Source organism: Gadus morhua, chromosome 1 (genome assembly GCF_902167405.1).
Source record: "Gadus morhua chromosome 1, gadMor3.0, whole genome shotgun sequence".
Taxonomy (NCBI): domain Eukaryota; kingdom Metazoa; phylum Chordata; class Actinopteri; order Gadiformes; family Gadidae; genus Gadus; species Gadus morhua.
This window is the reverse complement of record NC_044048.1, coordinates 455,066-480,634: the sequence shown is the minus strand read 5'-3', so window position 1 is coordinate 480,634 and position 25,569 is coordinate 455,066. Positions and strand designations below refer to the sequence as shown.

Here is a 25,569-nt window from a genome sequence, read left to right as displayed (position 1 = left end):
TATGGAAAATTTGTCTTGTAAATTTGACAAACAAAAATGAAGTTTGAAGCTGGAAACGGATGTTTCAATGCGTAACAAGGGCCACTTTAATCTATCCCAGGTCCCTTGGGACTCTTTTTGAATAAAATGCCATTTGGGTACTTACCCATCGTGCTGTGATGGCCGAGTGGTTAAGGCGTTGGACTTGAAATCCAATGGGTGTTACCCGCGCAGGTTCAAATCCTGCTCACAGCGTTGTATGTTAATATTCCGTGTTGAGTTTCTTGACATGACATCTGGCCAAACTAGTCTTGTAAATTTGACAAACAAAAATGAAGTTTGAAGCTGGAAACGGATGTTTCAATGTATAACAAGGGCCACTTTAATCTATCCCAGGTCCCTTGGGACTCTTTTTGAATAAAATGCCAAAAAATGACAAAAAATGACCAAAAATTGTTATTTATATAGGTCAAGGAAATAAAGGATGATAATGAATTTGTGGTTTCACGTTGATACACCTCTATGAAGATGTTTGAACTGATGTTTTATTCTGAGTTTAAGAACTTCTATATTTTCAACGCTTGTCATCAGGGTCTTTTTTTCAAATTTCCCATTGGTATACATGTATTGACGCTGTGATGGCCGAGAGGTTAAGGCGTTGGACTCGAAATCCAATGGGGTTTCCCCGCGCAGGTTCGATTCCTGCTCACAGCGATTCTTTTCAATGGAACCATTCCGTCCTCATTTGATTATCTCAAAGGAGAAATTTAAAGTTGTGGATTCATTCCTTTCCATTTGAACCTCCGCTATGAAGATTGTTAAAACACTTGTTATACTGGGTATTGAGGACCGTCTTTGTTCACTGCATGTGATTGGGAAACTTTTGCCAATAAAATCTGGGTTCACACCAAAAATATGAATGTGTTATGAAGCAGTGTCTAAGGCATTAGACTCGAAAACTCAGTGGGAATAGCGAAAGCTCAAATACTTCACATATACCTGTCTGCTGAGATTTTTGACTAGATCAACCAATCGACAAGCCCGAGAAATTCTTAAAGGCCAATCCAAGTTGACCAACAGTTATTCCCTTTGTTTCATTCATAAAGGTCTTATGATGAGAGAGGGGTAATGAATTTACATCCAAAATCCAACGGTTTCGATCCGGGCCGGTTCAAATTCTACCAGGGGCATCTTATTAGAAACTAATCCGGTTATGGAAAATTTGTCTTGTAAATTTGACAAACAAAAATGAAGTTTGAAGCTGGAAACGGATGTTTCAATGCGTAACAAGGGCCACTTTAATCTATCCCAGGTCCCTTGGGACTCTTTTTGAATAAAATGCCATTTGGGTACTTCCCCATTGTGCTGTGATGGCCGAGTGGTTAAGGCGTTGGACTTGAAATCCAATGGGTGTTACCCGCGCAGGTTCAAATCCTGCTCACAGCGTGGTATGTTAATATTCCGTGTTGAGTTTCTTGACATGACATCTGGCCAAACTAGGTGGGTAAGAAGATGTAGTCAAAATCCGATGCTGTTATCGCCGAATATGTTCTAATCTTGCTCACAGCTATTAACTCTAAATCAATCAAAAAATTGTCATTTATATAGGTCAAGGAAATAAAGGATGATAATGAATTTGTGGTTTCACGTTGATACACCTCTATGGAGATGTTTGAACTGATGTTTTATTCTGCGTTTAAGAACTTCTATATTTCCAACGCTTGTCCTCTGGGACCTTTTTTAAAATTTCCCATTGGATTTTATTTATTGCTGCTGTGATCGCCGAGAGGTTAAGGCGTTGGACTCGAAATCCAATGGGGTTTCCCCGCGCAGGTTCAAATCCTGCTCACAGCGAATCTATTCAATGGAACCATTCCGTCCTCATTTGATTATCTCAAAGGAGAAATTTAAAGTTGTGTATTCATTCCTTTCCATTTGAACCTCCGCTATGAAGATTGTTAAAACACTTGTTATACTGGGTATTGAGGACCGTCTTTGTTCACTGCATGTGATTGGGAAACTTTTGCCAATAAAATCTGGGTTCACACCAAAAATATGAATGTGTTATGAAGCAGTGTTTAAGGCATTAGACTCGAAAACTCAGTGGGAATAGCGAAAGCTCAAATACTTCACATATACCTGTCTGCTGAGATTTTTGACTAGATCAACCAATCGACAAGCCCGAGAAATTCTTAAAGGCCAATCCAACTTGACCAACAGATATTCCCTTTGTTTCATTCATAAAGGTCTTATGATGAGAGAGGGGTAATGAATTTACATCCAAAATCCAACGGTTTCGATCCTGGCCGGTTGAAATTCTACCAGGGGCATCTTATTAGAAACTAATCCGGTTATGGAAAATTTGTCTTGTAAATTTGACAAACAAAAATGAAGTTTGAAGCTGGAAACGGATGTTTCAATGTATAACAAGGGCCACTTTAATCTATCCCAGGTCCCTTGGGACTCTTTTTGAATAAAATGCCAAAAAATGACCAAAAATTGTTATTTATATAGGTCAAGGAAATAAAGGATGATAATGAATTTGTGGTTTCACGTTGATACACCTCTATGAAGATGTTTGAACTGATGTTTTATTCTGAGTTTAAGAACTTCTATATTTTCAACGCTTGTCATCAGGGTCTTTTTTTCAAATTTCACATTGGTATACATGTATTGACGCTGTGATGGCCGAGAGGTTAAGGCGTTGGACTCGAAATCCAATGGGGTTTCCCCGCGCAGGTTCGATTCCTGCTCACAGCGATTCTTTTCAATGGAACCATTCCGTCCTCATTTGATTATCTCAAAGGAGAAATTTAAAGTTGTGGATTCATTCCTTTCCATTTGAACCTCCGCTATGAAGATTGTTTAAACACTTGTTATACTGGGTATTGAGGACCGTCTTTGTTCACTGCATGTGATTGGGAAACTTTTGCCAATAAAATCTGGGTTCACACCAAAAATATGAATGTGTTATGAAGCAGTGTCTAAGGCATTAGACTCGAAAACTCAGTGGGAATAGCGAAAGCTCAAATACTTCACATATACCTGTCTGCTGAGATTTTTGACTAGATCAACCAATCGACAAGCCCGAGAAATTCTTAAAGGCCAATCCAAGTTGACCAACAGTTATTCCCTTTGTTTCATTCATAAAGGTCTTATGATGAGAGAGGGGTAATGAATTTACATCCAAAATCCAACGGTTTCGATCCGGGCCGGTTCAAATTCTACCAGGGGCATCTTATTAGAAACTAATCCGGTTATGGAAAATTTGTCTTGTAAATTTGACAAACAAAAATGAAGTTTGAAGCTGGAAACGGATGTTTCAATGCGTAACAAGGGCCACTTTAATCTATCCCAGGTCCCTTGGGACTCTTTTTGAATAAAATGCCATTTGGGTACTTGCACATCGTGCTGTGATGGACGAGTGGTTAAGGCGTTGGACTTGAAATCCAATGGGTGTTACCCGCGCAGGTTCAAATCCTGCTCACAGCGTTGTATGTTAATATTCCGTGTTGAGTTTCTTGACATGACAACTGGCCAAACTAGTCTTGTAAATTTGACAAACAAAAATGAAGTTTGAAGCTGGAAACGGATGTTTCAATGTATAACAAGGGCCACTTTAATCTATCCCAGGTCCCTTGGGACTCTTTTTGAATAAAATGCCAAAAAATGACAAAAAATGACCAAAAATTGTTATTTATATAGGTCAAGGAAATAAAGGATGATAATGAATTTGTGGTTTCACGTTGATACACCTCTATGAAGATGTTTGAACTGATGTTTTATTCTGAGTTTAAGAACTTCTATATTTTCAACGCTTGTCATCAGGGTCTTTTTTTCAAATTTCCCATTGGTATAGATGTATTGACGCTGTGATGGCCGAGAGGTTAAGGCGTTGGACTCGAAATCCAATGGGGTTTCCCCGCGCAGGTTCGATTCCTGCTCACAGCGATTCTTTTCAATGGAACCATTCCGTCCTCATTTGATTATCTCAAAGGAGAAATTTAAAGTTGTGGATTCATTCCTTTCCATTTGAACCTCCGCTATGAAGATTGTTAAAACACTTGTTATACTGGGTATTGAGGACCGTCTTTGTTCACTGCATGTGATTGGGAAACTTTTGCCAATAAAATCTGGGTTCACACCAAAAATATGAATGTGTTATGAAGCAGTGTCTAAGGCATTAGACTCGAAAACTCAGTGGGAATAGCGAAAGCTCAAATACTTCACATATACCTGTCTGCTGAGATTTTTGACTAGATCAACCAATCGACAAGCCCGAGAAATTCTTAAAGGCCAATCCAAGTTGACCAACAGTTATTCCCTTTGTTTCATTCATAAAGGTCTTATGATGAGAGAGGGGTAATGAATTTACATCCAAAATCCAACGGTTTCGATCCGGGCCGGTTCAAATTCTACCAGGGGCATCTTATTAGAAACTAATCCGGTTATGGAAAATTTGTCTTGTAAATTTGACAAACAAAAATGAAGTTTGAAGCTGGAAACGGATGTTTCAATGCGTAACAAGGGCCACTTTAATCTATCCCAGGTCCCTTGGGACTCTTTTTGAATAAAATGCCATTTGGGTACTTCCCCATTGTGCTGTGATGGCCGAGTGGTTAAGGCGTTGGACTTGAAATCCAATGGGTGTTACCCGCGCAGGTTCAAATCCTGCTCACAGCGTTGTATGTTAATATTCCGTGTTGAGTTTCTTGACATGACATCTGGCCAAACTAGTCTTGTAAATTTGACAAACAAAAATGAAGTTTGAAGCTGGAAACGGATGTTTCAATGTATAACAAGGGCCACTTTAATCTATCCCAGGTCCCTTGGGACTCTTTTTGAATAAAATGCCAAAAAATGACCAAAAATTGTTATTTATATAGGTCAAGGAAATAAAGGATGATAATGAATTTGTGGTTTCACGTTGATACACCTCTATGAAGATGTTTGAACTGATGTTTTATTCTGAGTTTAAGAACTTCTATATTTTCAACGCTTGTCATCAGGGTCTTTTTTTCAAATTTCCCATTGGTATACATGTATTGACGCTGTGATGGCCGAGAGGTTAAGGCGTTGGACTCGAAATCCAATGGGGTTTCCCCGCGCAGGTTCGATTCCTGCTCACAGCGATTCTTTTCAATGGAACCATTCCGTCCTCATTTGATTATCTCAAAGGAGAAATTTAAAGTTGTGGATTCATTCCTTTCCATTTGAACCTCCGCTATGAAGATTGTTAAAACACTTGTTATACTGGGTATTGAGGACCGTCTTTGTTCACTGCATGTGATTGGGAAACTTTTGCCAATAAAATCTGGGTTCACACCAAAAATATGAATGTGTTATGAAGCAGTGTCTAAGGCATTAGACTCGAAAACTCAGTGGGAATAGCGAAAGCTCAAATACTTCACATATACCTGTCTGCTGAGATTTTTGACTAGATCAACCAATCGACAAGCCCGAGAAATTCTTAAAAGGCCAATCCAAGTTGACCAACAGTTATTCCTTTTGTTTCATTCATAAAGGTCTTATGATGAGAGAGGGGTAATGAATTTACATCCAAAATCCAACGGTTTCGATCCGGGCCGGTTCAAATTCTACCAGGGGCATCTTATTAGAAACTAATCCGGTTATGGAAAATTTGTCTTGTAAATTTGACAAACAAAAATGAAGTTTGAAGCTGGAAACGGATGTTTCAATGCGTAACAAGGGCCACTTTAATCTATCCCAGGTCCCTTGGGACTCTTTTTGAATAAAATGCCATTTGGGTACTTGCCCATCGTGCTGTGATGGCCGAGTGGTTAAGGCGTTGGACTTGAAATCCAATGGGTGTTACCCGCGCAGGTTCAAATCCTGCTCACAGCCTTGTATGTTAATATTCCGTGTTGAGTTTCTTGACATGACATCTGGCCAAACTAGTCTTGTAAATTTGACAAACAAAAATGAAGTTTGAAGCTGGAAACGGATGTTTCAATGTATAACAAGGGCCACTTTAATCTATCCCAGGTCCCTTGGGACTCTTTTTGAATAAAATGCCAAAAAATGACCAAAAATTGTTATTTATATAGGTCAAGGAAATAAAGGATGATAATGAATTTGTGGTTTCACGTTGATACACCTCTATGAAGATGTTTGAACTGATGTTTTATTCTGAGTTTAAGAACTTCTATATTTTCAACGCTTGTCATCAGGGTCTTTTTTTCAAATTTCCCATTGGTATACATGTATTGACGCTGTGATGGCCGAGAGGTTAAGGCGTTGGACTCGAAATCCAATGGGGTTTCCCCGCGAAGGTTCGATTCCTGCTCACAGCGATTCATTTCAATGGAACCATTCCGTCCTCATTTGATTATCTCAAAGGAGAAATTTAAAGTTGTGGATTCATTCCTTTCCATTTGAACCTCCGCTATGAAGATTGTTAAAACACTTGTTATACTGGGTATTGAGGACCGTCTTTGTTCACTGCATGTGATTGGGAAACTTTTGCCAATAAAATCTGGGTTCACACCAAAAATATGAATGTGTTATGAAGCAGTGTCTAAGGCATTAGACTCGAAAACTCAGTGGGAATAGCGAAAGCTCAAATACTTCACATATACCTGTCTGCTGAGATTTTTGACTAGATCAACCAATCGACAAGCCCGAGAAATTCTTAAAAGGCCAATCCAAGTTGACCAACAGTTATTCCTTTTGTTTCATTCATAAAGGTCTTATGATGAGAGAGGGGTAATGAATTTACATCCAAAATCCAACGGTTTCGATCCGGGCCGGTTCAAATTCTACCAGGGGCATCTTATTAGAAACTAATCCGGTTATGGAAAATTTGTCTTGTAAATTTGACAAACAAAAATGAAGTTTGAAGCTGGAAACGGATGTTTCAATGCGTAACAAGGGCCACTTTAATCTATCCCAGGTCCCTTGGGACTCTTTTTGAATAAAATGCCATTTGGGTACTTGCCCATCGTGCTGTGATGGCCGAGTGGTTAAGGCGTTGGACTTGAAATCCAATGGGTGTTACCCGCGCAGGTTCAAATCCTGCTCACAGCCTTGTATGTTAATATTCCGTGTTGAGTTTCTTGACATGACATCTGGCCAAACTAGTCTTGTAAATTTGACAAACAAAAATGAAGTTTGAAGCTGGAAATGGATGTTTCAATGTATAACAAGGGCCACTTTAATCTATCCCAGGTCCCTTGGGACTCTTTTTGAATAAAATGCCAAAAAATGCCAAAAAATGACCAAAAATTGTTATTCATATAGGTCAAGGAAATAAAGGATGATAATGAATTTGTGGTTTCACGTTGATACACCTCTATGAAGATGTTTGAACTGATGTTTTATTCTGAGTTTAAGAACTTCTATATTTTCAACGCTTGTCATCAGGGTCTTTTTTTCAAATTTCCCATTGGTATACATGTATTGACGCTGTGATGGCCGAGAGGTTAAGGCGTTGGACTCGAAATCCAATGGGGTTTCCCCGCGCAGGTTCGATTCCTGCTCACAGCGATTCTTTTCAATGGAACCATTCCGTCCTCATTTGATTATCTCAAAGGAGAAATTTAAAGTTGTGGATTCATTCCTTTCCATTTGAACCTCCGCTATGAAGATTGTTAAAACACTTGTTATACTGGGTATTGAGGACCGTCTTTGTTCGCTGCATGTGATTGGGAAACTTTTGCCAAAAAAATCTGGGTTCACACCAAAAATATGAATGTGTTATGAAGCAGTGTCTAAGGCATTAGACTCGAAAACTCAGTGGGAATAGCGAAAGCTCAAATACTTCACATATACCTGTCTGCTGAGATTTTTGACTAGATCAACCAATCGACAAGCCCGAGAAATTCTTAAAGGCCAATCCAAGTTGACCAACAGTTATTCCCTTTGTTTCATTCATAAAGGTCTTATGATGAGAGAGGGGTAATGAATTTACATCCAAAATCCAACGGTTTCGATCCGGGCCGGTTCAAATTCTACCAGGGGCATCTTATTAGAAACTAATCCGGTTATGGAAAATTTGTCTTGTAAATTTGACAAACAAAAATGAAGTTTGAAGCTGGAAACGGATGTTTCAATGCGTAACAAGGGCCACTTTAATCTATCCCAGGTCCCTTGGGACTCTTTTTGAATAAAATGCCATTTGGGTACGTGTCAATTGTGCTGTGATGGTCGAGTGGGTAAGGCGTTGGACTTGAAATCCAATGGGTGTTACCCGTGCAGGTTCTAATCCTGCTCACAGCGTTGTATGTTAATATTCAGTGTTGAGTTTCTTGACATGACATCTGCCCAAACTAGGTGGGTAAGAAGATGTAGTCAAAATCCGATGCTGTTATCGCCGAATATGTTCTAATCTTGCTCACAGCTATTAACTCTAAATCAATCAAAAAATTGTCATTTATATAGGTCAAGGAAATAAAGGATGATAATGAATTTGTGGTTTCACGTTGATACACCTCTATGAAGATGTTTGAACTGATGTTTTATTCTGCGTTTAAGAACTTCTATATTTTCAACGCTTGTCCTCTGGGACCTTTTTTAAAATTTCCCATTGGATTTTATTTATTGCCGCTGTGATGGCCGAGAGGTTAAGGGGTTGGACTCGAAATCCAATGCGGTTTCCCCGCGCAGGTTCAAATCCTGCTCACAGCGAATCTATTCAATGGAACCATTCCGTCCTCATTTGATTATCTCAAAGGAGAAATTTAAAGTTGTGGATTCATTCCTTTCCATTTGAACCTCCGCTATGAAGATTGTTAAAACACTTGTTATACTGGGTATTGAGGACCGTATTTGTTCACTGCATGTGATTGGGAAACTTTTGCCAATAAAATCTGGGTTCACACCAAAAATATGAATGTGTTATGAAGCAGTGTTTAAGGCATTAGACTCGAAAACTCAGTGGGAATAGCGAAAGCTCAAATACTTCACATATACCTGTCTGCTGAGATTTTTGACTAGATCAACCAATCGACAAGCCCGAGAAATTCTTAAAGGCCAATCCAAGTTGACCAACAGTTATTCCCTTTGTTTCATTCATAAAGGTCTTATGATGAGAGAGGGGTAATGAATTTACATCCAAAATCCAACGGTTTCGATCCGGGCCGGTTCAAATTCTACCAGGGGCATCTTATTAGAAACTAATCCGGTTATGGAAAATTTGTCTTGTAAATTTGACAAACAAAAATGAAGTTTGAAGCTGGAAACGGATGTTTCAATGCGTAACAAGGGCCACTTTAATCTATCCCAGGTCCCTTGGGACTCTTTTTGAATAAAATGCCATTTGGGTACGTGCCCATTGTGCTGTGATGGCCGAGTGGTTAAGGCGTTGGACTTGAAATCCAATGGGTGTTACCCGCGCAGGTTCAAATCCTGCTCACAGCGTTGTATGTTAATATTCCGTGTTGAGTTTCTTGACATGACATCTGCCCAAACTAGGTGGGTAAGAAGATGTAGTCAAAATCCGATGCTGTTATCGCCGATTATGTTCTAATCTTGCTCACAGCTATTAACTCTAAATCAATCAAAAAATTGTCATTTATATAGGTCAAGGAAATAAAGGATGATAATGAATTTGTGGTTTCCCGTTGATACACCTCTATGAAGATGTTTGAACTGATGTTTTATTCTGCGTTTAAGAACTTCTATATTTTCAACGCTTGTCCTCTGGGACCTTTTTTAAAATTTCCCATTGGATTTTATTTATTGCCGCTGTGATGGCCGAGAGTTTAAGGTGTTGGACTCGAAATCCAATGGGGTTTCCCCGCGCAGGTTCAAATCCTGCTCACAGCGAATCTATTCAATGGAACCATTCCGTCCTCATTTGATTATCTCAAAGGAGAAATTTAAAGTTGTGGATTCATTCCTTTACTTCTGAACCTCCGCTATGAAGATTGTTAAAACACTTATTATACTGGGTATTGAGGACCGTCTTTTTTCACTGCATGTAATTGGGAAACTTTGCCAATAAAATCCGGGTTTACTCCAAAAATATGAATCTGTTATGAAGCAGTGTTTAAGGCATTAGACTCGAAAACTCAGTGGGAATAGCGAAAGCTCAAATACTTCACATATACCTGTCGGCTGAGATTTTTGACTAGATCAACCAATCGACAAGCCCTAGCGATTCTTAAAGGCCAATCCAACTTGACCAACAGATGTTCCCTTTGTTTCATTCATAAAGGTCTTATGATGAGAGAGGGGTGATGAATTTACATCCAAAATCCAACGGTTTCGATCCGGGCCGGTTCAAATTCTACCAGGGGCATCTTATTAGAAACTAATCCGGTTATGGAAAATTTGTCTTGTAAATTTGACAAACAAAAATGAAGTTTGAAGCTGGAAACGGATGTTTCAATGCGTAACAAGGGCCACTTTAATCTATCCCAGGTCCCTTGGGACTCTTTTTGAATAAAATGCCATTTGGGTACTTGCCCATTGTGCTGTGATGGCCGAGTGGTTAAGGCGTTGGACTTGAAATCCAATGGGTGTTACCCGCGCAGGTTCAAATCCTGCTCACAGCGTTGTATGTTAATATTCCGTGTTGAGTTTTTTGACATGACATCTGGCCAAACTAGGTGGGTAAGAAGATGTAGTCAAAATCCGATGCTGTTATCGCCGAATATGTTCTAATCTTGCTCACAGCTATTAACTCTAAATCAATCAAAAAATTGTCATTTATATAGGTCAAGGAAATAAAGGATGATAATGAATTTGTGGTTTCACGTTGATACACCTCTATGGAGATGTTTGAACTGATGTTTTATTCTGCGTTTAAGAACTTCTATATTTTCAACGCTTGTCCTCAGGGACCTTTTTTAAAATTTCCCATTGTATACTTTTTATTGCAGCTGTGATGGCCGAGAGGTTAAGGCGTTGGACTCGAAATCCAATGGGGTTTCCCCGCGCAGGTTCGAATCCTGCTCACAGCGATTCTTTTCAATGGAACCATTCCGTCCTCATTTGATTATCTCAAAGGAGAAATTTAAAGTTGTGGATTCATTCCTTTCCATTTGAACCTCCGCTATGAAGATTGTTAAAACACTTGTTAGACTGGGTATTGAGGACCGTCTTTGTTCACTGCATGTGATTGGGAAACTTTTGCCAATAAAATCTGGGTTCACACCAAAAATATGAATGCGTTATGAAGCAGTGTTTAAGGCATTAGACGCGAAAACTCAGTGTGAATAGCGAAAGCTCAAATACTTCACATATACCTGTCTGCTGAGATTTTTGACTAGATCAACCAATCGACAAGCCCGAGAAATTCTTAAAGGCCAATCCAACTTGACCAACAGATATTCCCTTTGTTTCATTCATAAAGGTCTTATGATGAGAGAGGGGTAATGAATTTACATCCAAAATCCAACGGTTTCGATCCGGGCCGGTTCAAATTCTACCAGGGGCATCTTATTAGAAACTAATCCGGTTATGGAAAATTTGTCTTGTAAATTTGACAAACAAAAATGAAGTTTGAAGCTGGAAACGGATGTTTCAATGCGTAACAAGGGCCACTTTAATCTATCCCAGGTCCCTTGGGACTCTTTTTGAATAAAATGCCATTTGGGTACGTGCCCATTGTGCTGTGATGGCCGAGTGGTTAAGGCGTTGGACTTGAAATCCAATGGGTGTTACCCGCGCAGGTTCAAATCCTGCTCACAGCGTTGTATGTTAATATTCCGTGTTGAGTTTCTTGACATGACATCTGCCCAAACTAGGTGGGTAAGAAGATGTAGTCAAAATCCGATGCTGTTATCGCCGATTATGTTCTAATCTTGCTCACAGCTATTAACTCTAAATCAATCAAAAAATTGTCATTTATATAGGTCAAGGAAATAAAGGATGATAATGAATTTGTGGTTTCCCGTTGATACACCTCTATGAAGATGTTTGAACTGATGTTTTATTCTGCGTTTAAGAACTTCTATATTTTCAACGCTTGTCCTCTGGGACCTTTTTTAAAGTTTCCCATTGGATTTTATTTATTGCCGCTGTGATGGCCGAGAGTTTAAGGCGTTGGACTCGAAATCCAATGGGGTTTCCCCGCGCAGGTTCAAATCCTGCTCACAGCGAATCTATTCAATGGAACCATTCCGTCCTCATTTGATTATCTCAAAGGAGAAATTTAAAGTTGTGGATTCATTCCTTTACTTCTGAACCTCCGCTATGAAGATTGTTAAAACACTTATTATACTGGGTATTGAGGACCGTCTTTTTTCACTGCATGTAATTGGGAAACTTTGCCAATAAAATCCGGGTTTACTCCAAAAATATGAATCTGTTATGAAGCAGTGTTTAAGGCATTAGACTCGAAAACTCAGTGGGAATAGCGAAAGCTCAAATACTTCACATATACCTGTCGGCTGAGATTTTTGACTAGATCAACCAATCGACAAGCCCTAGCGATTCTTAAAGGCCAATCCAACTTGACCAACAGATGTTCCCTTTGTTTCATTCATAAAGGTCTTATGATGAGAGAGGGGTGATGAATTTACATCCAAAATCCAACGGTTTCGATCCGGGCCGGTTCAAATTCTACCAGGGGCATCTTATTAGAAACTAATCCGGTTATGGAAAATTTGTCTTGTAAATTTGACAAACAAAAATGAAGTTTGAAGCTGGAAACGGATGTTTCAATGCGTAACAAGGGCCACTTTAATCTATCCCAGGTCCCTTGGGACTCTTTTTGAATAAAATGCCATTTGGGTACTTGCCCATTGTGCTGTGATGGCCGAGTGGTTAAGGCGTTGGACTTGAAATCCAATGGGTGTTACCCGCGCAGGTTCAAATCCTGCTCACAGCGTTGTATGTTAATATTCCGTGTTGAGTTTTTTGACATGACATCTGGCCAAACTAGGTGGGTAAGAAGATGTAGTCAAAATCCGATGCTGTTATCGCCGAATATGTTCTAATCTTGCTCACAGCTATTAACTCTAAATCAATCAAAAAATTGTCATTTATATAGGTCAAGGAAATAAAGGATGATAATGAATTTGTGGTTTCACGTTGATACACCTCTATGGAGATGTTTGAACTGATGTTTTATTCTGCGTTTAAGAACTTCTATATTTTCAACGCTTGTCCTCAGGGACCTTTTTTAAAATTTCCCATTGTATACTATTTATTGCAGCTGTGATGGCCGAGAGGTTAAGGCGTTGGACTCGAAATCCAATGGGGTTTCCCCGCGCAGGTTCGAATCCTGCTCACAGCGATTATTTTCAATGGAACCATTCCGTCCTCATTTGATTATCTCAAAGGAGAAATTTAAAGTTGTGGATTCATTCCTTTCCATTTGAACCTCCGCTATGAAGATTGTTAAAACACTTGTTAGACTGGGTATTGAGGACCGTCTTTGTTCACTGCATGTGATTGGGAAACTTTTGCCAATAAAATCTGGGTTCACACCAAAAATATGAATGCGTTATGAAGCAGTGTTTAAGGCATTAGACGCGAAAACTCAGTGTGAATAGCGAAAGCTCAAATACTTCACATATACCTGTCTGCTGAGATTTTTGACTAGATCAACCAATCGACAAGCCCGAGAAATACAAATATTCCCTTTGTTTCATTCATAAAGGTCTAATGATGAGAGAGGGGTAATGAATTTACATCCAAAATCCAACGGTTTCGATCCGGGCCAGTTCAAATTCTACCAGGGGCATCTTATTAGAAACTAATCCGGTTATGGAAAATTTGTCTTGTAAATTTGACAAACAAAAATGAAGTTTGAAGCTGGAAACGGATGTTTCAATGCGTAACAAGGGCCTCTTTAATCTATCCCAGGTCCCTTGGGACTCTTTTTGAATAAAATGCCATTTGGGTACGTGTCAAATGTGCTGTGTTGGCCGAGTGGGTAAGGCGTTGGACTTGAAATCCAATGGGTGTTACCCGTGCAGGTTCTAATCCTGCTCACAGCGTTGTATGTTAATATTCTGTGATGTGTTTCTTGACATGACATCTGCCCAAACTAGGTGGGCAAGAAGATGTAGTCAAAATCCGATGCTGTTATCGCCGAATATGTTCTAATCTTGCTCACAGCTATTAACTCTAAATCAATCAAAAAATTGTCATTTATATAGGTCAAGGAAATAAAGGATGATAATGAATTTGTGGTTTCACGTTGATACACCTCTATGGAGATGTTTGAACTGATGTTTTATTCTGCGTTTAAGAACTTCTATATTTTCAACGCTTGTCCTCAGGGACCTTTTTTAAAATTTCCCATTGTATACTATTTATTGCAGCTGTGATGGCCGAGAGGTTAAGGCGTTGGACTCGAAATCCAATGGGGTTTCCCCGCGCAGGTTCGAATCCTGCTCACAGCGATTCTTTTCAATGGAACCATTCCGTCCTCATTTGATTATCTCAAAGGAGAAATTTAAAGTTGTGGATTCATTCCTTTCCATTTGAACCTCCGCTATGAAGATTGTTAAAACACTTGTTATACTGGGTATTGAGGAACCTCTTTGTTCACTGCATGTGATTGGGAAACTTTTGCCAATAAAATCTGGGTTCACACCAAAAATATGAATGCGTTATGAAGCAGTGTTTAAGGCATTAGACGCGAAAACTCAGTGTGAATAGCGAAAGCTCAAATACTTCACATATACCTGTCTGCTGAGATTTTTGACTAGATCAACCAATCGACAAGCCCGAGAAATACAAATATTCCCTTTGTTTCATTCATAAAGGTCTAATGATGAGAGAGGGGTAATGAATTTACATCCAAAATCCAACGGTTTCGATCCGGGCCGGTTCAAATTCTACCAGGGGCATCTTATTAGAAACTAATCCGGTTATGGAAAATTTGTCTTGTAAATTTGACAAACAAAATTGAAGTTTGAAGCTGGAAACGGATGTTTCAATGCGTAACAAGGGCCACTTTAATCTATCCCAGGTCCCTTGGGACTCTTTTTGAATAAAATGCCATTTGGGTACGTGCCCAATGTGCTGTGATGGCTGAGTGGTTAAGGCGTTGGACTTGAAATCCAATGGGTATTACACGCGCAAGTTCAAATCCTGCTCACAGCGTTGTATGTTAATTTTCCGTGTTGAGTTTTGAGTTTCTTGACATGACATCTGCCCAAACTAGGTGGGTAAGAAGATGTAGTCAAAATCCGATGCTGTTATCGCCGAATATGTTCTAATCATGCTCACAGCTATTAACTCTAAATCAATCAAAAAATTGTCATTTATATAGGTCAAGGAAATAAAGGATGATAATGAATTTGTGGTTTCACGTTGATACACCTCTATGAAGATGTTTGAACTGATGTTTTATTCTGCGTTTAAGAACTTCTATATTTTCAACGCTTGTCATCAGGGACTTTTTTTGAAATTTCCCATTGGTTTACATGTATTGACGCTGTGGTGGCCGAGAGGTTAAGGCGTTGGACTCGAAATCCAATGGGGTTTCCCCGCGCAGGTTCGAATCCTGCTCACAGCGATTCTTTTCAATGGAACCATTCCGTCCTCATTTGATTATCTCAAAGGAGAAATTTAAAGTTGTGGATTCATTCCTTTCCATTTGAACCTCCGCCATGAAGATTGTTAAAACACTTGTTATACTGGGTATTGAGGACCGTCTTTGTTCACTGCATGTGATTGGGAAACTTTTGCCAATAAAATCTGGGTTCACACCAAAAATATGAATGTGTTATGAAGCAGTGTTTAAGGCATTAGACTCGAAAACTCAGTGGGAATAGCGAAAGCTCAAATACTTCACATAAACCTGTCTGCTGAGGGGCTTCCGGTTTGGCGATGATGCGATAGGCAGCAGTAAAGTAGAGCTCCCGGTCAAAATTAGTAAAAAACTGTGTAAAACTCCTCAAATTATCTGAATAGGACATGGATAAGAATACAAGGGGTCAAGAGAAAGACAAAAGGCTTAATATGCCAAAACCCGAATCACAAAGTAAGAAAAAGATGACGACGATGTCAAAGGAAACCAACGAGGGCCTCGTGCTAACAGCCAGCGCTGACAATGACGAGCAACCTAGCTGGGTGGCTGCGTTTCAAACAAGCATGCAGACCACCCTGGCTTGTATGCAAGTTAAAATTGACGCTGGCAGGCAAAATATGGAAACCAAACTGGACAAGATAAGTAAGCAAATGGATGATGCTCTGAAAGGAGTTCGAGACGAGATGGCAAGATTGAGAGAAGAAATGGGTCAAATCTGAACGGAGACGACGCGGAGCCTGGAGAGCTGCAGGGAGGAAACGAGCGGCAGAATCGCACGTGTTGAGGTGGATATTCGTGATCAACGGAAAGACATGGGATTGGTAGAGGAACGTGTGGGAGAGACAGAAGAATGGAACACCGAGGCTCAGGACGTTATCACGACTCTGATTGAACAACAGTCCAAACTTCAGGAAAAACTGACTGACCTCGAAGGACGATCCAGAAGAAACAACATCCGTGTTTGGGGTGTGAAAGAAGGGCTTGAGGGGGCCTCGACCAAAAAATACATTGACGAGCTAATTCACAAGGAGCTAGATGTACCTGTTGGTGAGGAGCTTCAGATCCAAAGAGCACACAGGGCTCCAGCCCCCAGACCAGCTGAAAACAAACCAGCCAGAGCAATCATTGTGAACTTTCTGAGCTTTGATGACAAAGAGAGCATCCTCAAGACGGCGTGGAAGAAGAACGTGCAGGTGTCCGGGCAACGAGTCACATTCGATCATGATTATTCTGCGGAGATTGCAGCCAAGCGTCGGGACTACGCTGGTCTTAAAAGGATTCTCAAGGAAAAAGGTCTCCGGTTCCAATCACCCATGGCCACGCTGAGGATCCACTGGGGCGACGGAACCAAGATCTACAACAACCCACAGGAGGCTGCCAGGGCGATGCGACAGAAAGGATTGGAGGTACCAGTTCGGAGAGAGGAAAGACCTACGCTGCTGCAGAGAGCCGAGGCAATACGCAAGTGGACCAGGGTCGGGAGACGAGAGCGCGGAGATCCCCCCAGTACGCGAACAACGAGGGACCCGAACTGAGGATAATCAATGAGTGACGGGATGGGAGCGAGTCCTATTGCTTACCATCCCCGACTTGAGGCTTCTATGGGTGAGTAGGAAATTGACTATAAATCGCAAGTGCACATTCTATTTTGTAGGATAACATATATAAAGGACACCAAGCGATTAACACAAAGGTAAATTGACCTACGACCGAGTGCAAGGACTGCGGTCACGCCAGCCGCACTTTGGAAAAGCCCCGTCAAGCCAGCCGCCGCTTAATATCAGTTGCGCATATATTACTGCACTTACGGTACAGTGCCCGACTAGGCCAAAATGGATGGGAAAGCAGTTTTTTATACCCGGTGCAACGGTTAAACATGGGGGATATTATAGGTTTGCTGATTTTTTTTTCACAGGATTCTTAATTGTTCACAGTGATCCTGACTATCACTATAGAACATATCAAAACATTTTACTGTAGGGTTTTATAATAAATTAAATTCAAAATCCTTCCCAGTATCAAAGTGCATACTGGAGAATGGATTATTTCCTGCTTTTCAAAAATGTATTACAATTATTCCTTAACAGGTTTGCTGATATTTTCAATGGATTGTTGTTCACAGTAATCCTGACTATCCTTATAGAACATATAAAAAAATCTTACTCTATGGTTTTATAGTACATTATATTCAAAATCCCTTCCAGTATCAAAGTGCATACTGGAGAATGGATAACAATCCTGCTTTTCAAAAATGTATTAAAATTATTCCTTAAAAGGTTTGCTGATATTTTCAATGGATTCTTGTTCACAGTGATCGTGACTATCACTTTATAATATATGAAAACATTTTACTGTATGGTTTTATAATAAATTCAATTCAAAGTCCCTCCCCCTCTCAAAGTGCATTCTGGCGAATGGATAATTTCCTCAATTTCAAAAATTTATTAAAATTATTCCTTAAGAGGTTTGCTGATATTTTCAATGGATTCTTGTTCACAGTGATCCTGACTATCACTGTATAACATATCAAAACATTTTACAGTATGGTTTTATAATAAATTAAATTCAAAGTCCCTCCGACTCTCAAAGTGCATACTTGCGAATGTATAATTTCCTCAATTTCAAAAAAATATTTAAATTATTCCTTAAGAGGTTTGCTGATATTTTCAATGTATTCTTGTTCACAGTGATCCTGAATATCACCGTATAACATATCAAAACATTTTACTGTATGGTTTTATAATAAATACAATTCAAAGTCCCTCCGACTCTCAAAGTGCATACTGGCGAATGGATAATTTCCTCAATTTCAAAAAAATATTTAAATTATTCCTTAGGAGGTTTGCTGATATTTTCAATGTATTCTTGTTCACAGTGATCCTGAATATCACCGTATAACATATCAAAACATTTTACTGTATGGTTTTATAATAAATTCAATTCAAAGTCCCTCCCACTCTCAAAGTGCATACTGGCGAATGGATAATTTCCTCAATTTCAAAAAAATATTTAAATTATTCCTTAAGAGGTTTGCTGATATTTTCAATGTATTCTTGTTCACAGTGATCCTGACTATCACCGTATAACATATCAAAACATTTTACTGTATGGTTTAATAATTAATTCAATTCAAAGTCCCTCCCACTCTCAAAGTGCATACTGGCGAATGGATAATTTCCTCAATTTCAAAAATGTATTTAAATTATTCCTTATGAGGTTTGCTGATATTTTCAATGGATTCTTGTTCACAGTGATCCTGACTATCACTGTATAACATATCAAAACATTTTACAGTATGGTTTTATAATAAATTCAATTCAAAGTCCCTCCCACTCTCAAAGTGCATACTGGCGAATGGATAATTTCCTCAATTTCAAAAAAATATTTAAATTATTCCTTAAGAGGTTTGCTGATATTTTCAATGTATTCTTGTTCACAGTGATCCTGAATATCACCGTATAACATATCAAAACATTTTACTGTATGGTTTTATAATAAATACAATTCAAAGTCCCTCCGACTCTCAAAGTGCATACTGGCGAATGGATAATTTCCTCAATTTCAAAAAAATATTTAAGTTATTCCTTAGGAGGTTTGCTGATATTTTCAATGTATTCTTGTTCACAGTGATCCTGAATATCACCGTATAACATATCAAAACATTTTACTGTATGGTTTTATAATAAATACAATTCAAAGTCCCTCCGACTCTCAAAGTGCATACTGGCGAATGGATAATTTCCTCAATTTCAAAAAAATATTTAAGTTATTCCTTAAGAGGTTTGCTGATATTTTCAATGTATTCTTGTTCACAGTGATCCTGAATATCACCGTATAACATATCAAAACATTTTACTGTATGGTTTTATAATAAATTCAATTCAAAGTCCCTCCCACTCTCAAAGTGCATACTGGCGAATGGATAATTTCCTCAATTTCAAAAAAATATTTAAATTATTCCTTAAGAGGTTTGCTGATATTTTCAATGTATTCTTGTTCACAGTGATCCTGACTATCACCGTATAACATATCAAAACATTTTACTGTATGGTTTAATAATTAATTCAATTCAAAGTCCCTCCCACTCTCAAAGTGCATACTGGCGAATGGATAATTTCCTCAATTTCAAAAATGTATTTAAATTATTCCTTAAGAGGTTTGCTGATATTTTCAATGGATTCTTGTTCACAGTGATCCTGACTATCACTGTATAACATATCAAAACATTTTACACTATGGTTTTATAATAAATTAAATTCAAAGTCCCTCCCACTCTCAAAGTGCATACTGGCGAATGGATAATTTCCTCAATTTCAAAAAAATATTTAAATTATTCCTTAAGAGGTTTGCTGATATTTTCAATGTATTCTTGTTCACAGTGATCCTGAATATCACCGTATAACATATCAAAACATTTTACAGTATGGTTTAATAATTAATTCAATTCAAAGTCCCTCCCACTCTCAAAGTGCATACTGGCGAATGGATAATTTCCTCAATTTCAAAAATGTATTTAAATTATTCCTTAAGAGGTTTGCTGATATTTTCAATGGATTCTTGTTCACAGTGATCCTGACTATCACTCTATAACATATCAAAACATTTTACAGTATGGTTTTATAATAAATTCAATTCAAAGTCCCTCCGACTCTCAAAGTGCATACTGGCGAATGTATAATTTCCTCAATTTCAAAAAAATATTTAAATTATTCCTTAAGAGGTTTGCTGATATTTCCAATGTATTCTTGTTCACAGTGATCCTGAATATCACCGTATAACATATCAAAACATTTTACAGTATGGTTTAATAATTAATTCAATTCAAAGTCCCTCCCACTCTCAAAGTGCATACTGGCGAATGGATAATTTCCTCAATTTCAAAAATGTATTTAAATTATTCCTTAAGAGGTTTGCTGATATTTTCAATGGATTCTTGTTCACAGTGATCCTGACTATCACTCTATAACATATCAAAACATTTTACAGTATGGTTTTATAATAAATTCAATTCAAAGTCCCTCCGACTCTCAAAGTGCATACTGGCGAATGTATAATTTCCTCAATTTCAAAAAAATATTTAAATTATTCCTTAAGAGGTTTGCTGATATTTTCAATGTATTCTTGTTCACAGTGATCCTGAATATCACCGTATAACATATCAAAACATTTTACTGTATGGTTTTATAATAAATACAATTCAAAGTCCCTCCGACTCTCAAAGTGCATACTGGCGAATGGATAATTTCCTCAATTTCAAAAATGTATTTAAGTTATTCCTTAAGAGGTTTGCTGATATTTTCAATGGATTCTTGTTCACAGTGATCCTGACTATCACTGTATAACATATCAAAACATTTTACAGTATGGTTTTATAATAAATTCAATTCAAAGTCCCTCCGACTCTCAAAGTGCATACTGGCGAATGGATAATTTCCTCAATTTCAAAAAAATATTTAAATTATTCCTTACGAGGTTTGCTGATATTTTCAATGTATTCTTGTTCACAGTGATCCTGAATATCACCGTATAACATATCAAAACATTTTACTGTATGGTTTTATAATAAATTCAATTCAAAGTCCCTCTGACTCTCAAAGTGCATACTGGCGAATGGATAATTTCCTCAATTTCAGAAAAATATTTAAATTATTCCTTAAGAGGTTTGCTGATATTTTCAATGTATTCTTGTTCACAGTGATCCTGAATATCACCGTATAACATATCAAAACATTTTACTGTATGGTTTTATAATAAATTCAATTCAAATCGCCGTATGCACTTTGAGAGTGGGAGGGATTTTGATTATAATTTACTATAAAGCCATACAGTAAAATGTTTTGATATGTTCTATAGTGATAGTCAGGATATCTGTTAACAAGAATCCATTGTAAATATCAGCAAACCTCTTAAGGAATAATTTAAATACATTTTTGAAATTGTGGAAATTATCCATTCGCCAGTATGCACTTTGAGAGTGGGAGGGACTTTGAATTGAATTTATTATAAAACCATACAGTAAAATGTTTTGATATGTTATACGGTGATAGTCAGGATCACTGTGAACAAGAATCAATTGAAAATATCAGCAAACCTCTTAAGGAATCATTTTAAAAAAAAATTGAAATTGAGGAAATTATCCATTCGCCAGTATGCACTTTGAGAGTGGGAGGGACTTTGAATTGAATTTATTATAAAACCATACAGTAAAATGTTTTGATATGTTCCATATTGATAGTCAAGATATTTCTGAAAAAGAATCCATTGAAAATATCAGCAAACCTCTTAAGGACTAATTTTAATACATTTTTGAAATTGAGGAAATGATCCATTCGCCAGTATGCACTTTGAGAGTGGGAGGGATTTTGAATATGATTTACTATAAAACCATACAGTAGAATGTCTTGATATTTCCCATAATGATAGTCAGGATCACTCTGAACGAGAATCCATTGGAAATATTAGCAAACCTCTTAAGGAATAACTTAAATACATTTTTGAAATTTAGGAAATTATCCATTCGCCAGTATGCACTTTGAGAATGGGAGGGATTTTGAAGATAATTTACTATAAAACCATACAGTAAAATGTCTTGATATGTTTTACAGTGATAGTCAGGATCACTCTATAGAGGAATCCATTGAAAATATTAGCAAACCTATTACGGAATAATTGTAGTACAGTTTTGAAATTGAGGAAATTATCCAATCGCCGTATGCACTTTGAGAGTGGGAGGGATTTTGATTATAATTTACTATAAAGCCATACAGTAAAATGTTTTGATATGTTCTATAGTGATAGTCAGGATATCTGTTAACAAGAATCCATTGTAAATATCAGCAAACCTCTTAAGGAATAATTTAAATACATTTTTGAAATTGTGGAAATTATCCATTCGCCAGTATGCACTTTGAGAGTGGGAGGGACTTTGAATTGAATTTATTATAAAACCATACAGTAAAATGTTTTGATATGTTATACAGTGATAGTCAGGATCACTGTGAACAAGAATCAATTGAAAATATCAGCAAACCTCTTAAGGAATAATTTTAAAAAAAAATTGAAATTGAGGAAATTATCCATTCGCCAGTATGCACTTTGAGAGTGGGAGGGACTTTGAATTGAATTTATTATAAAACCATACAGTAAAATGTTTTGATATGTTCCATATTGATAGTCAAGATATTTCTGAACAAGAATCCATTGAAAATATCAGCAAACCTCTTAAGGACTAATTTTAATACATTTTTGAAATTGAGGAAATGATCCATTCGCCAGTATGCACTTTGAGAGTGGGAGGGATTTTGAATATGATTTACTATAAAACCATACCGTAGAATGTCTTGATATTTCCCATAATGATAGTCAGGATCACTCTGAACGAGAATCCATTGGAAATATTAGCAAACCTCTTAAGGAATAACTTAAATACATTTTTGAAATTTAGGAAATTATCCATTCGCCAGTATGCACTTTGAGAATGGGAGGGATTTTGAAGATAATTTACTATAAAACCATACACTAAAATGTCTTGATATGTTTTACAGTGATAGTCAGGATCACTCTATACAGGAATCCATTGAAAATATTAGCAAACCTATTACGGAATAATTGTAGTACAGTTTTGAAATTGAGGAAATTATCCAATCGCCGTATGCACTTTGAGAGTGGGAGGGATTTTGATTATAATTTACTATAAAGCCATACAGTAAAATGTTTTGATATGTTCTATAGTGATAGTCAGGATCACTGTGAACAAGAAACCATTGAAAACATCAGCAAACCTATAATTTCCCTCATGTTTAACCGTTGCACGGGGTATAAAAAACTGCTTTCCCATCCATTTTGGCCTAGTCGGGCACCGTACCGTAAGTGCAGTAATAGATGCGCAACAGATATTAAGCGGCGGCTGGCTTGACGGGGCTTTTCCAAAGTGCGGCTGGCGTGACCGCAGTGTGCAAGGGATATCTTCTTATAGATGACCTCAATGTTATTTGATCTGGCTTTGTTGGCCATAATGTTCAGACTATTTGATAAATTTGACTCCGAAACAAGTTTTGACCGGGAGTTACGGAGTTTAATAATGTTGGACAATCTTAGTGAGCTTGGGAGACCCATAGCATTGGACGTCTTCGCCACTAGGGGGGGCCCATCCACTAGGGATGGATTTACCCCCTGCCCTCCAACAGGGAGAAGAGGAATAGTTTACCGATCCTCGTTTAACTTGGGAGACCGAACCATGTTCTTTTGCTTTTGGTTTGGTTTTTGTTTGTTGAGTTTAGCGGTTGCTGCTGATTTATTATTTGTGACTCTTGACATGTGGGGAGCTGATGAAGGACACTCTGAGAAACTGTACAATGGATAGGGGTTTGCAAATGGTGTCTTTGAATGTTAATGGAATGAACAACCCAGTCAAAAGAGCCAAGGTGTTAGCAAAATTTAGGAAGGAGGGGACCGTGGTCATATTTCTGCAAGAAACTCACCTGTCGTCCCAAGAGCATGACAAATTAAAACGGTTTGGATATGATAATACATTCTACAGCTCATTCAAACAGACCAATAGGAGAGGAGTGGCCACCCTAATCAAGAATTCTGTGAAATTTGACTTAACTAAGGAGATAAGTGATAAGGAGGGGAGGTATGTGATGGTTAAAGGGAAGATGGAAGGGCAAATGGTCACGTTACTCAATATCTATGCACCACCGGATAGTGATAGAAAATTCTTTAAGACTATATTTGATATCATAGCGGAGGAATCAGAAGGTACTCTTATCTGCGCAGGGGACTTCAATGTGACACTCGATCACAAATTAGACACCACTAGTACCAACAGGAGCAGGGCACGTATCAGTAGGTACGTAAACCTACAACTGTCAGAACTAGGAATTGTGGATGTGTGGAGAGATATGCATTTACTAGACAGGGATTACACTCATTACTCGCACAGATATTCGACCTACTCCAGGATTGATTACTTTTTTATGACGACAGGGGACCGACACAGGGTGGAGGACTGCAGAATAGGGGTAACGGACCTATCCGATCATAGTGCTATATACCTGACGGTGGACTTGAACAGCAGGAGGAGAAAGACTGAGTGGAGAATGAATGTAGGACTATTAAACAATAAGGATTTGGTAGAAGGGATAAGGCGAGATATAACTAGATACAGAGAGGAGAATGATAATGGGGAAGTGGACCCGACTATTTTGTGGGATGCACTAAAGTCAGTAATAAGAGGGAAGTTAATAGCACAAACATCTCTCCTCAAACGAACCAGACTGGAGCTCTATCAAAACTTAATCGGACAACTTAAAAAACTGGAAAAACATCACCAAGAACTGAAAACCATCGAGACGCTAAAGAGGGTTAAGGAAGTCAGAGGAAAGATCGATCAGATACTATTGACAGAAGTAGAGAAGAAGGCCAGATTTGTGAAGCAGTCTTATTATGAGGGAGGGCCGAAGGCAAGTAAATTATTAGCCAGAAGAATAAAGATGCAACAAAAGTTAAACACTGTACACAAAATTAGGGATCCCACGACTGATGAGCTAGTAAGAGAACCAGAGGACATAGAGAGGGTGTTTGTCGATTACTATAAAGCGTTATACACACAACCCACAGCAGCAGAGCCAGATAGGATGAAGGATTTTTTAGAAGGACTGGAACTGCCATCAATAGGAAGAATACGGAATGACCTCCTGACCTCAGCTATAACAGAAGAGGAATTAGAGGAAGCAATAGGTAGAATGAAAAATGGCAAGACAGCAGGTAGCGATGGATTTCCATCAGAGTTCTATAAGGTATTCAGACAGGAGCTGAACCCAATATTGATGGCATCATTAAGGTATACGATGAAGGAGGGCAAAATTCCCCCCTCTTGGAAAGAAGCTAACATTACCACGATCCTAAAAGAAGGGAAGGACAAAGACCTATGCAGTAGTTTCAGACCAATATCCATACTTAATGTAGATTATAAAATATACACCTCAATACTGTCAAAGAGGTTTGGGACATTCATGCCCGATGTGGTCGATGAGGGTCAGACTGGATTTATAAGAGGAAGGCAAGCACAGGACAACATAAGGAAGGCTATTCACATTGTGGATGAGACGCAGAGGAGCGGAGAGAGTGCGGTC

At 38.2% G+C, this 25,569-nt stretch overlaps 27 non-coding genes across 27 annotated transcripts; all 27 read left to right on the top strand.

The window, feature by feature from the left end:
- The first annotated feature begins 152 nt into the window (after window positions 1-152).
- trnas-uga (transfer RNA serine (anticodon UGA)) lies at window positions 153-234 on the top strand. The gene has a single exon. It is a non-coding gene; the product is annotated as a tRNA-Ser (tRNA).
- A 377-nt stretch (window positions 235-611) lies between these two features.
- trnas-cga (transfer RNA serine (anticodon CGA)) lies at window positions 612-693 on the top strand. The gene has a single exon. It is a non-coding gene; the product is annotated as a tRNA-Ser (tRNA).
- Window positions 694-1,343: 650 nt separating this feature from the next.
- trnas-uga (transfer RNA serine (anticodon UGA)) lies at window positions 1,344-1,425 on the top strand. Its single transcript has one exon. It is a non-coding gene; the product is annotated as a tRNA-Ser (tRNA).
- A 326-nt stretch (window positions 1,426-1,751) lies between these two features.
- On the top strand, window positions 1,752-1,833 carry trnas-cga (transfer RNA serine (anticodon CGA)). The gene has a single exon. It is a non-coding gene; the product is annotated as a tRNA-Ser (tRNA).
- Window positions 1,834-2,657: 824 nt separating this feature from the next.
- On the top strand, window positions 2,658-2,739 carry trnas-cga (transfer RNA serine (anticodon CGA)). The gene has a single exon. It is a non-coding gene; the product is annotated as a tRNA-Ser (tRNA).
- A 650-nt stretch (window positions 2,740-3,389) lies between these two features.
- Window positions 3,390-3,471, top strand: trnas-uga (transfer RNA serine (anticodon UGA)). The gene has a single exon. It is a non-coding gene; the product is annotated as a tRNA-Ser (tRNA).
- A 377-nt stretch (window positions 3,472-3,848) lies between these two features.
- trnas-cga (transfer RNA serine (anticodon CGA)) lies at window positions 3,849-3,930 on the top strand. The gene has a single exon. It is a non-coding gene; the product is annotated as a tRNA-Ser (tRNA).
- A 650-nt stretch (window positions 3,931-4,580) lies between these two features.
- On the top strand, window positions 4,581-4,662 carry trnas-uga (transfer RNA serine (anticodon UGA)). The gene has a single exon. It is a non-coding gene; the product is annotated as a tRNA-Ser (tRNA).
- Window positions 4,663-5,029: 367 nt separating this feature from the next.
- trnas-cga (transfer RNA serine (anticodon CGA)) lies at window positions 5,030-5,111 on the top strand. The gene has a single exon. It is a non-coding gene; the product is annotated as a tRNA-Ser (tRNA).
- Window positions 5,112-5,762: 651 nt separating this feature from the next.
- On the top strand, window positions 5,763-5,844 carry trnas-uga (transfer RNA serine (anticodon UGA)). Its single transcript has one exon. It is a non-coding gene; the product is annotated as a tRNA-Ser (tRNA).
- Window positions 5,845-6,211: 367 nt separating this feature from the next.
- trnas-cga (transfer RNA serine (anticodon CGA)) lies at window positions 6,212-6,293 on the top strand. Its single transcript has one exon. It is a non-coding gene; the product is annotated as a tRNA-Ser (tRNA).
- A 651-nt stretch (window positions 6,294-6,944) lies between these two features.
- Window positions 6,945-7,026, top strand: trnas-uga (transfer RNA serine (anticodon UGA)). Its single transcript has one exon. It is a non-coding gene; the product is annotated as a tRNA-Ser (tRNA).
- A 377-nt stretch (window positions 7,027-7,403) lies between these two features.
- On the top strand, window positions 7,404-7,485 carry trnas-cga (transfer RNA serine (anticodon CGA)). Its single transcript has one exon. It is a non-coding gene; the product is annotated as a tRNA-Ser (tRNA).
- Window positions 7,486-8,135: 650 nt separating this feature from the next.
- On the top strand, window positions 8,136-8,217 carry trnas-uga (transfer RNA serine (anticodon UGA)). Its single transcript has one exon. It is a non-coding gene; the product is annotated as a tRNA-Ser (tRNA).
- A 326-nt stretch (window positions 8,218-8,543) lies between these two features.
- trnas-cga (transfer RNA serine (anticodon CGA)) lies at window positions 8,544-8,625 on the top strand. The gene has a single exon. It is a non-coding gene; the product is annotated as a tRNA-Ser (tRNA).
- Window positions 8,626-9,275: 650 nt separating this feature from the next.
- On the top strand, window positions 9,276-9,357 carry trnas-uga (transfer RNA serine (anticodon UGA)). Its single transcript has one exon. It is a non-coding gene; the product is annotated as a tRNA-Ser (tRNA).
- Window positions 9,358-9,683: 326 nt separating this feature from the next.
- Window positions 9,684-9,765, top strand: trnas-cga (transfer RNA serine (anticodon CGA)). The gene has a single exon. It is a non-coding gene; the product is annotated as a tRNA-Ser (tRNA).
- A 649-nt stretch (window positions 9,766-10,414) lies between these two features.
- Window positions 10,415-10,496, top strand: trnas-uga (transfer RNA serine (anticodon UGA)). The gene has a single exon. It is a non-coding gene; the product is annotated as a tRNA-Ser (tRNA).
- Window positions 10,497-10,822: 326 nt separating this feature from the next.
- Window positions 10,823-10,904, top strand: trnas-cga (transfer RNA serine (anticodon CGA)). The gene has a single exon. It is a non-coding gene; the product is annotated as a tRNA-Ser (tRNA).
- Window positions 10,905-11,554: 650 nt separating this feature from the next.
- On the top strand, window positions 11,555-11,636 carry trnas-uga (transfer RNA serine (anticodon UGA)). Its single transcript has one exon. It is a non-coding gene; the product is annotated as a tRNA-Ser (tRNA).
- Window positions 11,637-11,962: 326 nt separating this feature from the next.
- trnas-cga (transfer RNA serine (anticodon CGA)) lies at window positions 11,963-12,044 on the top strand. Its single transcript has one exon. It is a non-coding gene; the product is annotated as a tRNA-Ser (tRNA).
- Window positions 12,045-12,693: 649 nt separating this feature from the next.
- On the top strand, window positions 12,694-12,775 carry trnas-uga (transfer RNA serine (anticodon UGA)). The gene has a single exon. It is a non-coding gene; the product is annotated as a tRNA-Ser (tRNA).
- A 326-nt stretch (window positions 12,776-13,101) lies between these two features.
- On the top strand, window positions 13,102-13,183 carry trnas-cga (transfer RNA serine (anticodon CGA)). The gene has a single exon. It is a non-coding gene; the product is annotated as a tRNA-Ser (tRNA).
- Window positions 13,184-13,807: 624 nt separating this feature from the next.
- trnas-uga (transfer RNA serine (anticodon UGA)) lies at window positions 13,808-13,889 on the top strand. The gene has a single exon. It is a non-coding gene; the product is annotated as a tRNA-Ser (tRNA).
- Window positions 13,890-14,215: 326 nt separating this feature from the next.
- On the top strand, window positions 14,216-14,297 carry trnas-cga (transfer RNA serine (anticodon CGA)). The gene has a single exon. It is a non-coding gene; the product is annotated as a tRNA-Ser (tRNA).
- A 624-nt stretch (window positions 14,298-14,921) lies between these two features.
- trnas-uga (transfer RNA serine (anticodon UGA)) lies at window positions 14,922-15,003 on the top strand. Its single transcript has one exon. It is a non-coding gene; the product is annotated as a tRNA-Ser (tRNA).
- A 333-nt stretch (window positions 15,004-15,336) lies between these two features.
- trnas-cga (transfer RNA serine (anticodon CGA)) lies at window positions 15,337-15,418 on the top strand. Its single transcript has one exon. It is a non-coding gene; the product is annotated as a tRNA-Ser (tRNA).
- Window positions 15,419-25,569: the final 10,151 nt, after the last annotated feature.